The sequence below is a fragment of the Panthera pardus genome, unplaced genomic scaffold (assembly GCF_024362965.1).
Source record: "Panthera pardus isolate Hobbes unplaced genomic scaffold, ASM2436296v1 HiC_scaffold_10, whole genome shotgun sequence".
Taxonomy (NCBI): Eukaryota; Metazoa; Chordata; class Mammalia; order Carnivora; family Felidae; genus Panthera; species Panthera pardus.
Window position 1 is genome coordinate 17,451,991 of NW_026526655.1, and position 13,991 is coordinate 17,465,981.

General features: G+C 39.4%; 1 pseudogene; it reads left to right on the forward strand.

Moving 5' to 3' along the window:
• The first annotated feature begins 10,495 nt into the window (after nucleotides 1-10,495).
• Nucleotides 10,496-10,922, forward strand: LOC128776679 (60S acidic ribosomal protein P1-like; annotated as a pseudogene).
• Nucleotides 10,923-13,991: the final 3,069 nt, after the last annotated feature.

Below are 13,991 nucleotides of genomic sequence, written 5' to 3' on the forward strand. Positions count from 1 at the left end.
AGTATATGAGTTTAGGAGAGAGAGTAATGTCTATAACAGTGTACTCAGAAAGAATTACTGAAGGGATAACTTTAAATATATAAAAGGCAAGCAAGTAAACAACAAAAATCAGACCTTGAAGAAAAGGTCCACCTTCAAAGAGCGAAATGGAAGGAAAGGGAGTGGGCCAGGGGAAGAACATGAGAATGGGCTTAGATGCGGGGGACAGAGCCATGCTTAGGACACAGTGGAGACTCGAGAGAAAGGGGGCACAGGGTTAAAGGAGCTCCATGTAAGGGCAGTGGGAGTGAAAAGATGCAGCAAACATCTCCCCCTTCGAATCCTCCAGGGAAAACTTTGGTTTTGGAATTCTCTGTTGAGGCCAACGGTGCTCAATCAATCCAGCCCCCTCATTAGCCCCTACACACCCATGTTCCTTCCTAAACTTTTGCCTTTGCTCATGCAGATCTTTTCTTTAAGTTCAAGGGCAGATAGAAAGCCTTAAAGCCTTAAAATGTCCCTGATCCTAGGACCCACATAAGGCTCTGTTTCCTGAACCATGTGGAGTACTGGCTGAACTACAATCATATAGACTGGAAGCTTTTAACAGATAGATGTCATATCTTGCACTTACTGTGTGTCGTTGTGCATGGTCACAGCAATAGTAGGCATGCTGTGGGCCCTTAATTGCTTCTTGGCCAAATAATGAAAAAAAGCAGCTTTTCCAACGGACCTGTTCTCAAGTCCTTGTCGCATACTTACAGGTTGTCACCTTAGCGGCAAAATGATGATGGTGACGATGATAATGGTCAGGATGAGGACGCCAGTGGTGGTAGTGGTGGTGGTGACAGTAATCACACTAATGACAATAGCAGCTAACATTTCTTGGGGACTTTCAATATGCCAGCCACTCTTCAGAGCACTAACATGTATAACTCCATTTAACACTTGACAGAATCTTGAGATGCATACTGTTATAATCACTTTACAGTAGAAGAAAATTAGGCACCAAATTCTGATCACAAAAAAAGCCCCCCAAAACTTTTATGCAGAAAGTTCCCTTTTATGGCTGTGACATATGGACTGGTGTTTATTTTAAATTTTGATTTCCATAAGATAATTGGGGTTAAATATTCTTTTCTTTAAACAGTACTCCAGGGGCACCTGGGTGGCTCAGTCGGTTAAGCGTCCGACTGACTTCAGCTCAAGTCATGATCTCACGTTTTCTTGAGTTTGAGCCCCGCATCGGGCTCTGTGCTGACAGCTGGGAGCCTGAAGCCTGCTTCGGATTCTGTGTCTCCCTCTCTCTGTTCCTCCCCCACTCGCACTCTCTCTCTCTCTCTCTCAAAATGAATAAAGATGAAAATAAAAAGAGTATTCCATGCATACATTGTTTCTCTCCTTCCACATGAAGCAGGTAGGATAGTTAAAAAATGCTAACCACCCATCAGGCAGGAATATCAGACTTTAACTATAGATTTTTGACTCTCAGCTCTGTGCGGAAGGGCATCCTATTAGATTATGGCTCTGTCTTATCCCTCACCACCACTCTTGCCCCTAGAGTAAGAAGAGTAACGTATCTTACCGGAAGGTTTAGGAGAAGGATCTGAGCATGTGTGGTTCGGCGCCTTCCTCTTCCTTTTCATAACAGCGCATCTGGAAACTTGGATCACCTCTTCCAACCTCAGTTTAACAGAGTGGACCCAGCTGACGAGCTGGGGGAGAGCCACAGTTGGAGGTGTGTAATTCTAAAGTTCAGTATTAAGTAGTACAGGGTTGCCACATACCCAAACCAAGATTTCAACAGCTCCGCTGGATACGCAACTGACATTTTGGTCCCTATGTGCTAGACTCCTTGTATAGCTCTCATTGGTTCTGCAATTGCTCGTGGCAGATGGGTGCTTCCTAAAAACTGAGCCGTGAACCAAAAGATGTCTCTACATAGAAGAGAATTTGCAATAAGAATGCAAACTTAAACTTAAGTACAAAGCTTTAATTCTGTATTTAGCACATAATTTTGCTAAGCGATATTTTATTTAATCCTTGAATTCCAGGAATGGGACTACCCTCGAATCTATTACATCAAATGCTTTCATACAAATTATATCGTTGAAGAAACAGTTTGGACTCTCTGGCAATGTATCCACACCTGTTGGTACAGTTCTTTCTTTCCCAGTAGGATGGGTGTACCACTAAGAAGATTATACCAGATAAATACTTTGGTTTGTTTGTTTGTTTGTTTTTAAAGCTTATTTATTTATTTTGAGAAAGAGAGAGCGCAAGCGAGCAGGGGAGGGACAGAAAGAGGGGGAGAGAGAATCCCAAGCAGGCTCCGCACTGTCAGCGCATCAGCATGGGGGGCGGGGGTGGGGGGGAGGGGAAGTGTGCTCAAAATCACAAGCCCTGAAATCATGACCTGAGCCAAAAATGAAAAGTCAGAAGTTTAACCAACTGAGCCACCCATTCACCCCCCAAATACTTATTAGCAACATGAAATGACAAACCTAACCTAAGAAAAGACTCTCTGTTAACGAGTAAATGTCATTCTCAAATGTTTCTGTATTAAGAGATCACACTAGAATCTACTATAATAGTACCTATTATAATGTTATGCTATGTCAACCATACCTATATCGCCACAGTTAAGGGGGCGATTTTTTTAATTTGTTTTCTTTAATAAAAAAATGATAATTCCTAGTTCTTTCATTTAAGAGAGACATTAGCAAAATGTAACAATGTTATGTTTGGGGATTCTTTTAACATTTTTAAGCCCCAGACTGGCAAGAACAAAGAATCACTTTGCTAACTAATGTATTAAATATGTTGTCTATTTATATAGTAATTGTTTGATGGAAAATTCATCTCTTTTGTTCCTTCTTATCTTTTCTTTCCTCTTGTCCATGCAGTATATTTATGAATTATGCATGTGAACATAATTAAAAGTAACAATTGGTGAATTGTACTCCATGGACATTGTTCCATGTTTCAAGTCTTATTTAGACTGAATCAAATTTATGCAAAGAGAAGAGCTTATAATTAAATTCATCACCATCTTTCCTGGGAAGGTTTCTTTTATGTAAAATGCATTGCTTGCTAGAGGCTGTTTTTCTGACCAAAGGCTTTGCGCGGCATCTTTAAAAAAAAAATCAGTGGATAATTTAACAGCGCCCCCCCATCCCTTTCTCCAGATGAAAGTTTCATGTAACTGGTTATCCATCATCCTTGATCTCTACAGTTTGGTTAGTCTGAAGACCATGTAGAACTTTCAAGAATCCACTCCCACTGTGGTTCTGTTATTTGCAAATGAGGAACAGATACAATATGGCAAATGGTCGAATGAGATCAATTCTTAAAATGTTCTCCTTTGATTACTCTCAGGAGCTCCCGCAGTCACTTTTCATCTTTTGTTTGCTTGTTTGTTTTCACGTTTTAGTACAAGAATCCTGGAAAAGGAAAGAGACAACCGAGACTCTTAGAAAGACCATCCACAGGAATATTTTATTCTATAAGGAAAGAAAAAAAAAAAATAAAAAGGATTACTGCAAACATTAGCCAGACTCCACACTTCTTTCTTCCCCATTCACATTTCTCAAAGTATTCTTTCTTTAGGAAAATACCTTTTATTAAGTGATTCTGTTATTTTAAGCTACGATCCAAACCCCCAGTTTAGTGTCGCGAGCACACGTACCGAGAATCATCTACACTCCACCATCTATTAAAGCCGAGAATATTCCTCGCAGAGCCTGTCCCCATATTTTACTAGCACATACCTGGATAGTCTTTCTCTGTGTTGACCTAGGTCATCCTTAGCAATTTCCTTCTCTACACTTATTATTTTCCTGAAACAGAAAATCCCTCTGTAAAGATACCACATGATGAATTTGTAGGAAGGAACTGACTATTCCCTTTCACTGTCAACAAACAATCATTTCTGATTCAAAGTCAATTTCTCTGCAGTGTGACAATGTCATGGGATGGATAGATCTGAAGAAACGTCAGATTTGCTCTTAGGCTCAGGGAAGAATGTGAGTGCAAGCACTGTAGCTTGGCCTGCTGTTTTTAAACGTAGTTTGATATTCTCTTCCCTTCCTCCCTCTGCTCTTCTCTTCTCCCATGACTTGAAAAATGTCACATTTAAAAGCTTTGGCTGGCCCACGGTGTCACCCCCTGATCCATCATCATCTTCTCAGCTCATCTTTCTCTCTATTAAATAGAAGATATTTATATTTCTAGATGAAATGGGAGAAACCTAGGCCTGATGAACAGCTTCCTGTTGTCATTATTACCGGGTAGGATATGATTGGAGGGAGTTCAGCCATGATCTACTGTTATTGCCTTCTGTTGTGCTGACTGGAAACAATCACTCCTAACCACATACTGTACAGTTTATTTTTAAGAATTAAACTGTTAATTAAAGAGACGGATAATGAAGACAGGAAGCATGCCCCGAAAGGTGGTGACAGATGTCACAGGCTGCAGGTGCTAACGTCTGTTGAGAAGACACATGAATTTCTTAAATTATCTCATATCTCCAAATAGTTGAATGAAGTCAATGATTGTAGATCTTGGGGGACAGAATCAGTTGTTTGAAACAAGCACTGCCTCTATTTACAACGGAACCCCCTTGGAGATGGGAAAGGCAGCAATTTTCCACCAGATTCTGGAGCGTGGCCATATTGTGGCCCTTTGAAATGTCCCAACAAGTTCAGGAGATGACCTTAGGAGATACCCAAACATGGCATTAAATACTCTGAATCACATAGTGAGAAAAACGTTATTTTATTTTTAGTCTTTCTTCTTATATCCAAGAGTCAGTCTCGGGTAGTTGGAGTATTTCTTTAACATCACCCATCATGGTCTAATCTTCCTTTTTCATAGAGACAAAAGACTCTGAACCTTCTGATAGTACCCGGGTACAATTTAGGAATATCAGTTTACACTTTATTTGCTTTGTCATTATCTTCCATTTATTATAAGCAAAACTTATTTCATTTGTGGTAATCATATGAAGTTTCCTTTTAAAATAAACTAGTTTAAGAGAAAGGGAGGAAAGAAGACAGAAAGAGAAGGAGAGAGAGAAAGAGAGAAAGAAAGAAAGAAAAAGAAAGAGAGAAAGAGAGATGTCAATTTAAATAAATATATAGCTAGTAGCAGACATGATACGCATATGTAACAAAATAATTCAAGAAGAAAAGACCTAATGTGAGCACGTGGAAAAAAATTGTTAAGGTTTTATACAAATGACTGAAGTTTGGCAAAGGCTGGTCTAGCAGGGATTTGTGTCAAAAACCACACAAAGGACTCAAGTAAGTCCCAAGTGCGATGCTAAAGATATCAGAGAAAAATATGGAAATGAAACCGGTATTAAGCCTACAAGGAAAAATCGCCTGGTGTTTCAAGAGCTATTTTTAGAGGGTCTAAGACCTGTTGTTTATTAAAGACATTGGTTTTCTTTATTCCAAAGAAAAAAGAAAGAACAAAAGGTGTTCAACAAAAGTAAGGAAAACAGGAGTTAACAAAATTTGATCCCTTGCCTCCCATACATTCTATTCAAAGTGACTCATCCTGAAACTTACAAAAACAAGTGAATTTTGACTGGAAATAGAAGGTCAAAAGTCAGGGATTTATTTTCAGTTCATTGGACACTTGGTAGAGAGATGGATAAGGCTGTCTGATAGAGAGGACTAGAGCCTGCTTTGGAAGACCCTGATCTGGGGAAGAGGATTTTCTCTTCTTTTTTGGAGCCATCACCACCCTAGGCTCTCCAGCCTCTAAGACCTCAGAGGTTGTGTTAACCGCTGTATCTCCAGGGTCTAATTCATGTCTTGCCTATAGCGGGCACTCAGAAGTCTTGAACGAGGGAATAAATGAATGAACAAAGGCACTGGGTCTCCATATAGGACCCATTCGAGTGAAATGTAACGAGAGGAAAGAAAAAAGCACTTCCTCCCTCAGAAAAGAGTAACCAAACTCCTGAAGTCGACAATTTGTTTTTTCTTCCCTCTGTTAACCTTAAAAGTGAAGGTCATAATCAATGCAGTTCAGCCATCCGCTTTACACTCAGTGCACGAGTTTTGTTCATCCCTCTGTGAAGCTGAAAAGATTATAATGAAAATGCCCAAAGAAAGAAGGGAGGGACAATTGTAAATAGTTTTCTCTGACAACTGGTATCAGCATTTTCTCACAGCCTTGCATTTATTCAGACGAAAATGACAAATGTATTACAATGAATAGATGAGATCTTTCTGTCTGGATATGGCATAAAAATAAAACAATACTGTACTGATTTTTGTCTCTGAGTATTGTCTTCCTCGTCCAATTGCTGAACGTTGGCAGAGCTGTTAACACCATTGATAGGAAACAAAGCAAAACTTGGGAGAGATTCTGCAGCCCGGGGCTTGTGAATGTCTGGGATTTACAGCTCAGCTTGATAACGCTGTCAGACTCTTCTGGCTTCAATATCCTGCCAGCTACCATGGGGGCTTTTTTCTCTTCATGAAAGCGCACCTTTCCCTGAAGGTCACACATTTACAGTTTCTTAAAGAGATCCCTACTGGTCATGGGACTCCTTTAGGTTTGAGGAGCCTCCTGGGTGCTTTGAAGTATGGCTTCTTGCACGCTGCCCTGCAGCCCCCAGGAATGGAGCTAAAAACCAGAGAAATGGACTGTTCCGAATTGAAAGGACCCCCGGCATTCCACCACGGAGTCCCTTCTACCTTCTTCCCAGAGCCCCCCGGTCTAGCTGCCACTGAAAACTTCTCACCAGCTTTCGGGAAGACATCAACCCACCTTCGTGAAAGTTTTATGCATGCTTAAATATATCCTAAGCAGGCATGAGGGCAATTAAATCAGGTCTGTATCATACAGCACTCTGGATAGATAACCAACTTAAAATATTCCCCAGCCTGTGCCCTACATTTGAGTTTTTAATATGAGCACGGTAACTTTTCCCATTCTGGAAGTGATCGGCAAGAGTCCAATCATCCCCCACTGCTCCCCAAACCACTGGCAGGAGGGAGCTTCATTTCCTGATGAATCATCCAAACCGACCCTGGAGAGCTTTCCAGGCCAAATGAGCCAAGGCCAAGTTCTCTCAGCACTCGGTGCCTGCAATCATTCACATCATGAAAAAGGAAGTGAGAGCCTTGTTCTGTGGATGATTTGGGGATGTGCTTCCGTTACCTTTCTCCTGGTTTTCCTTGGTCTCTTGTTTTATCCTCTTTGGCCCATCGTGCAAGGAGACTGCAACTTTTAAGCCCTGCGATATCTTTTCAAAGGAGCCTGAGTAAGAGGACTCTTCAGGGATGGTGACCTGGCTGAGATACCCACGGAAAATCACCCAATATTGCAAGATTCCCATCAGAGGCAGCAGAGTGTCCTGAGAAGAACACAGGCATTGGAATCAAACAGATGCGGATGTGATTCCAAGCTGTCCTCACCTTAGCTACACAGCATACTTTGGAACTCTATTTTCTCATTCGTAAGTGGGAAGAAGGGACATGATGTACATAAAGTATCTCGTATATAGATGCCAACTGTGATCATGGTACTGTCTCAGTCCTTTATCCGTGAGAAAGAATATTTTTTGAAGTATATTTTGTCCTACTCTGTCCTACTCTGTTTTGTCCTACTCTTTCCTACTCTGTTTTGTCCCACTCTGTTTCCAAACAGAATCTGCTTGATTCTGCCTTGAACATACAAGGTTTTTCTAGCTTTTCAATTAATTCCCCTGGAATTAAAGTTTATGAGAACAAGTCATTCTTTTCCTAATTGCTGTGTTACCAGCTACTAGACCATTACTTCGCACACAGTTGTAGCTCAAAATAGCTGTTGGTAGGTCCACTTAATACTCAACGTTTTGAGCAATACTGTTCCTTCAGGTAGAATCAGAATTCCTTCCCAGAATCCCAGAGGCTCACATTTGAGACTGCTGATCTCTTTCAGGCTGTGTCCGCTATCTCCAACCAGATTGGAGTCTTTGGACAGCAAGAATGTCTCGCGTTTCTTTAGTTACCTCCTGGCCAGCACATCAGACACAGCCAGGATAGGTTAATATTGACCCTGACAAATTCTTCTTATAAGAAACTGCTGTGGCTTTGGGAGATATCTCCTCCAAGTCTTATTTCTGCCAAGGCACTTGGTTTTTCTTATTTGCAATTAATTACAGACTCTACATTGTCATTCTAACCTCTCCGCTTGTTGGATACTATAAAAAATTTCCAATTCAGTCGATACACACACACACACACACACACACACACACACACACACACCCATAAAACTAAAATGGACTTTTTAATTGGGATTCCTTTTAAAAAGGCAAATAGTAGTCTACTTTTTACTCCCTGTTTAGTTTTTTTGGAGTTACTAGCCGTATTTTTATTTTTTGCAAGGTATATCAATTATCCTCACGATAGAAGATGCATCCTGAAGAAACGTCAGAGCTTCTGAAAACTCCACTCCCATCCTTCTGACTTCATCGGGAGACCTCTGAGGAATCAGAATTGCTATTTAAAGTGGACACACTCCCATAATTCATCTTTCTCCTACTGCTGCAGAGTAAAGCCGTGATGATCAATCACTTAGAGATGAATCTACCTTTTCCCTCCTTGACTGAATATGAGGAAATAGCAATGAGCATGCATCAAATATTGACTACAGAGATAAGAACTGTGTTCTGTGGGGGAAAAAGTGCTTTTTCAGTATTATGCTCATGACATATTTAGGACATCTATTTTATCATTTTTTGGGGCCGTACAGATCCCCTTCTAAAACATGCTTGGAATATCAAGGAATGATTTTATGTATCTATCACATAAGTATATCTGGATAATCAATTCATACCCATCTCCCATGGCTTTTGAGACAGTCTCTCATGTGAAGGAGTCAGCATTTCTAACATCTTTCTTCCCATAGGGATGAATATGAAGCCAGAAGAATCTTGTCAGAATATCCGCAGGTTTCTTCGACACATTTCCTTTCCTACCCTAGCCCCTTTCAAACCTAATTCAAGGACAAACACACATTCCTCAGAAACATGTGGAGGACACACAGCAAGGATACTGCTTTGAATGGAAGTTTCCGTTGGATAGACCAAAGGGGCAATTGTTCTTACCACCCTTAAGAAGTGCTCTCATTCCTCTTCTATGGCTGGAAAAGAAAAAGCTTCTGCTATATTTCACTTCGATAAAGGACATTTTCAACTCACAAAAGGCAAGTGGGACCAGGACAGGATAAAGTAAGAGTGACCCACTAACATAGTGTCAGAAATTGGCAAACTCTTTTCAAAAATCAAAAACTCAAAGTTAATAGCGGTTATATTCAAATAAAAGTCTGTAGAGTACTTCTGCTTCTGGACAAAATTAAAAAGAAGGGATTGACTTTATCTCCCACCTGAAACTACTAAGGAAACTGGACAAAATATATGAAATAATGTTCTTCAAGACCCTGAGTATTAGCCAACAAAGGATAGCAATTCCTGAGAAACAGGATACAAATAAAGTGAGCCCTAAGACTGCCTTAGCTCACTGCCTTAAAGAGTTTCCAGGCTGTGGTATAGAGAAGGAGAACCCAAGTGATCCCAGGAGACTCTCTAAGTTGAGAGAACGGAGCTGAGAGTTTCGGGACACCAATGTTGCCAGCATTCACATGCTAGAGAAGAGAGAGTTGCAGAGAGAGAACTCTGGAGATCTGCAAAGGATTCTCCTTGGCAATTCAGAAAAGTAATGATCAGTGCAATACACATGAAAAGCTACCAAAAGTCAGGGAAAGAACCACTTAAAACAATCAGAAGTAATGGTACCCTGTGTTCATAAAAGCCTGGGAACAGTCCGTTTTCACCAGCCAGCCTGGAAACCCCATAGTTCACAGATCATTGCATAGAGTACCCAGGAGATTTTTTGGCTCTGTAGGGGGAATGATTAGTCCCAGACTAAATAATACACTTGCACTACCTAGCAAGTCTAAAATGCAAGAACAAACTATTACCAAGTAACTTACCTGTGCCCCATAACAAAGTTGAAAAACAATTATAAGTAGGGGCACCTGGGTGGCTCAGTCGGCTGAGCGTCCCACTGCATCTCAGGTCATGATCTCACAGCTCGTGAGTCTGAGCCCCGCGACGGGCTCTGTGCTGACAGCTCGGAGCCTGGAGCCTGGAGCCTGCTTCAGATTCTGTGTCTCCCTCTCTCTCTGTCCCTAACCCACTCGTATTCTGTCTCTGTCTCTCTCAAAAATAAATAAACATTAAAAAAAATTATAAGTACACGAAAGTATCCAGCATGCAGCAAGGTAAAATTCGCAATATCATCATCCAATAAAAAATAAATAAAATAAAAATAAAGAAAAACAGACGAGGCACACAAAGAAGCAGGAAAAACAAGGCCCACGATAGAGGAAAAATTAACCAAAACAAAGCCCAAATGATAAGGATGTTAAAATAGGGGACAAGCCCTTCTGAGGAAGCCAAGGCTTGTGTTGGGGTGAGGCCCTCCTTTCATCCAGCGACTTGGAACCAATGCCCGCTCAGCACGCCCAACACCGCGCCAACAACACGATCTCCATGTCTGAGCTCGCCTGCATCTACTTGACCCTCATCCTGCATGACATGAGGTGATGGTCCTGGAGGATAAGATCAATGCCCTCATTAAAGCAGCGGGTGTAGATGTTGAAACTTTCTGGCAGGTCGGGCTTGTTTGCATAGGCCCTGGCCAATGTCAACATGGGGAGCCATATGCAGTATAGGGGTTGGTGGACCCCCCCCCCAGCAGCTGGTTCTGCATCAGCAGGAGGTCCTTCCCCCTCCACCACTGCTGCCCCAACTGAGGAGAAGAAAGTGGAAACAAAGAAAGAAGAATCAGAGGAGTCTGAGGATGACATGAGCTTTGTTCTTTTTGACTAAATCTCTTCCATAACCTGTTCAATAGAAAGCTGAACTCTTAAAAAAAAAATATTAGCAGACAAGGATGTTAAAATAGCTATTATAACAATATGTCTCATGTTCCAAAAAGTAAGCAGAAAAAGGGAGATTTTTTTTAAAAGATCCAAATTGAACTTCCAGAGGTGAAAATTACAATGCCTGAGATGAAAAATATACTGGATGAGATTTATGGCAGACTGGATATTGAAGAAGAGATTAGTGACTTCGAAGACACAGCAATAGAGAAAAAAAAGTTTAATAAAACAAAGAAAAAAACAATTTTCATTTTTTAATGTTTATTTATTCTCTCTTTGAGAGAGAGAGAGTGAGACAGGGCATGAGCAGGGGAGGGTCAGATAGAGAGGGAGACACAGAATCCAAAACAGGATCCAGGCTCCAAGCTGTCAGCACAGAGCCTGATGCAGAGCTCAAACTCACAAATGGTGAGATCATGACCTGAGCTGAAGTCGGATACTTACCCAACTGACCTACCCAGGTGTCTCAAGAAAAAGACAATTTTTGAAATAAATAACCTTTCAGTGAACTTGGGACAATTTTTAAGCAATCCATCTAATATATGTTTAACTGGATTCATTGAAGGAAAAGAGAGATACATGGGGATAGAAGAAATACTTGAATGAGTAATAGCCAAAATTTCCTCAAATATGAAAATATAAACCCACAGATCCAAGAAGCTCAATAAACTCTAAGTACAAAAACATGAAGAAAACTGTGCTAAGATACATAATATTTAAGTTGCTCAAGCCAAATGATAAAGAAAAAAATTTTAAACCAACTAGGGAAAAGAGACACATTACATGCAGAGGAACAAATATGAGAATGAGAGCAGATTTCTTATTAAACATAATTGGGGAGATAATGGAGAAACATCCTTAAAACAATGAAAGGAACTGTCAGTCTAGAATCCTATATCCAGCAATATCATGTTTCAAAAATCAAAGTAAAATAAAAATATTTCCAGAGGTAGCTGGATGGCTCATTCAGTTGAGTGTCCAACTTTGGCTCAGGTCACGATCTCATGGTTCATGAGTTCGAGCCCCACATCGGGCTTGTCGCTGTCAGCACAGGGCCTGCTTTGGATCCTCTGTCTTCCTCTCTTTACCCTTCCCCTGACCCAGCTCTCTCTCTCTCTCAAAAATAAACAAACATTAAAAAAAAAAAGTAAAGAAGCTTTGGGATGAAAATGGCTCCCTTAACCTAAATATATATATGTGTGTGTGTGTGTGTATATATATATATTATATATATATATATATATATATATATATATATATACGCATATATATACATATATATTTATATATATAATATATATATATTTAATATATATAAATATAATATATATAAATATAATATATTAAATATAATATAAATATATATATATATATATATATATTTCCAGACATACAGAAGCTGAAAGAATTCATCTGTAGCAGACCTTTGATATAAGAAATATTAAGTGAAGGGGTGCCTGTGTGGTTCAGTGGATTAAGCATTCAACTCTTGGTTTTGGTTCAGGTCATGATCTCATGGTTTATAAGTCTGAACCCTGCATCAGGCTCCACTCGGATAGCAGAGAACCTACTTGGGATTCTCTCTCTCTTACTCTCTCTCTGTCCCTTCTCTGCTCACTTGCTCCCTCAAAATAAATAAACTTTAAAAAAAAAGAAAGAAATATTAAAGGAAGTCCTCCAGGAAGAAGGTAAGGTATACCAGGTGGAAATATGGATCTACACAAAGAAAGAGCAATGGAAATGGTAAAGGCATGGGTAAACATATAAAAATTGTTTCTTCATACTTTAAATCTCTTTACGAGATAATTGAATTTTTAACCAAAAATTATAAAAATGTAGTGTCACATATAGAAAGAAAATATATGACAACAAAAACATAAAGACCAAGAATAGAAGAATGAAAGTACAGTTAACCCTTGAGCTTCAGGGGTCCACTTATACATAGATTTTTTTTACAAATACAGGACAGTACTATAAATATATTTTCTCTTCCTTATGATTTTCTTAACAACATTTTCTTTTCTCTAGCTTAATTTATTGTAAGAATACAGCATATAATACATATAATATACAAAATATGTGTTAATTGGTTATTTATATTATCAGTAAGTCATCTGGCCAACAGTAGGTTATTAGTAGTTAAGTTCTTGAGGAGTCAAAAGTTATACACAGATTTTCAACTGCATGGGAGTTGGCATCCCGAACCCCTGTGCTGTTCAAGGGTCAACAGTATATGAATATAAGGTTTTCATACTCTATGTGAAATGGCTTAATATAAGTTGAAGTTTGACTGTGTTAAGATGTATACTATAAACCAAGGAGGCCTCTAAAATAACAAAACAAGGATTATAGCTAATAATTATAACTGAAAAGATGAATCAAATCATAAAAACCTCAATAATTCAAAAGAAGGCAGAAAAAAGAAACAAGGAAAAGATGATAAAAATGGAAAATCAAAACAAAGATCATAAACTTAACCTTTGCCATATTAAAAATCACATTAAATGTAAATGACCTAAATGAACCAAACAAAAGGAAGAGATTGTCAGATCTGATAGAAAAGAAAGACCCTACTAAACACCACCTACTAAAAAAAGACTCTAATAAACATAAGAAACACATAAAATATAAATATAAATAAGTTAAAGGTAAAAGGATAAGAACAGATATACCATGTGTACATGAATCAAAAGAAATCTGGAGTGCCTATATTAATACAAGGCAAAGGAGATTTCAGAACAAAGTATGTGATTATGAATAAAGGTCACTTGATAATGATAAAGATGTCAATTCATAGATAAAAGAACTCCAAAGTTTTTCAACTAATAATGGAGCTTCAAAATACATGAATTAAAAACTGAGATTTCAGGGGCTTCAGTTAGCATAGTCAGTTGAGCATCTGATTCTTGATGTCAGCTCAGGTCATGATCCCAGGGTTGTGGGACTGAGCCCCATGTCCAGCTGTGTGCTGAGTGTGGAACCTGCTTAAGATTTTCTCTCTTTCCCTCTGCCCCTCTCCTCTGCTTGTTTTCCTTCTCTCTCCCTATCTCCCTTTCTCT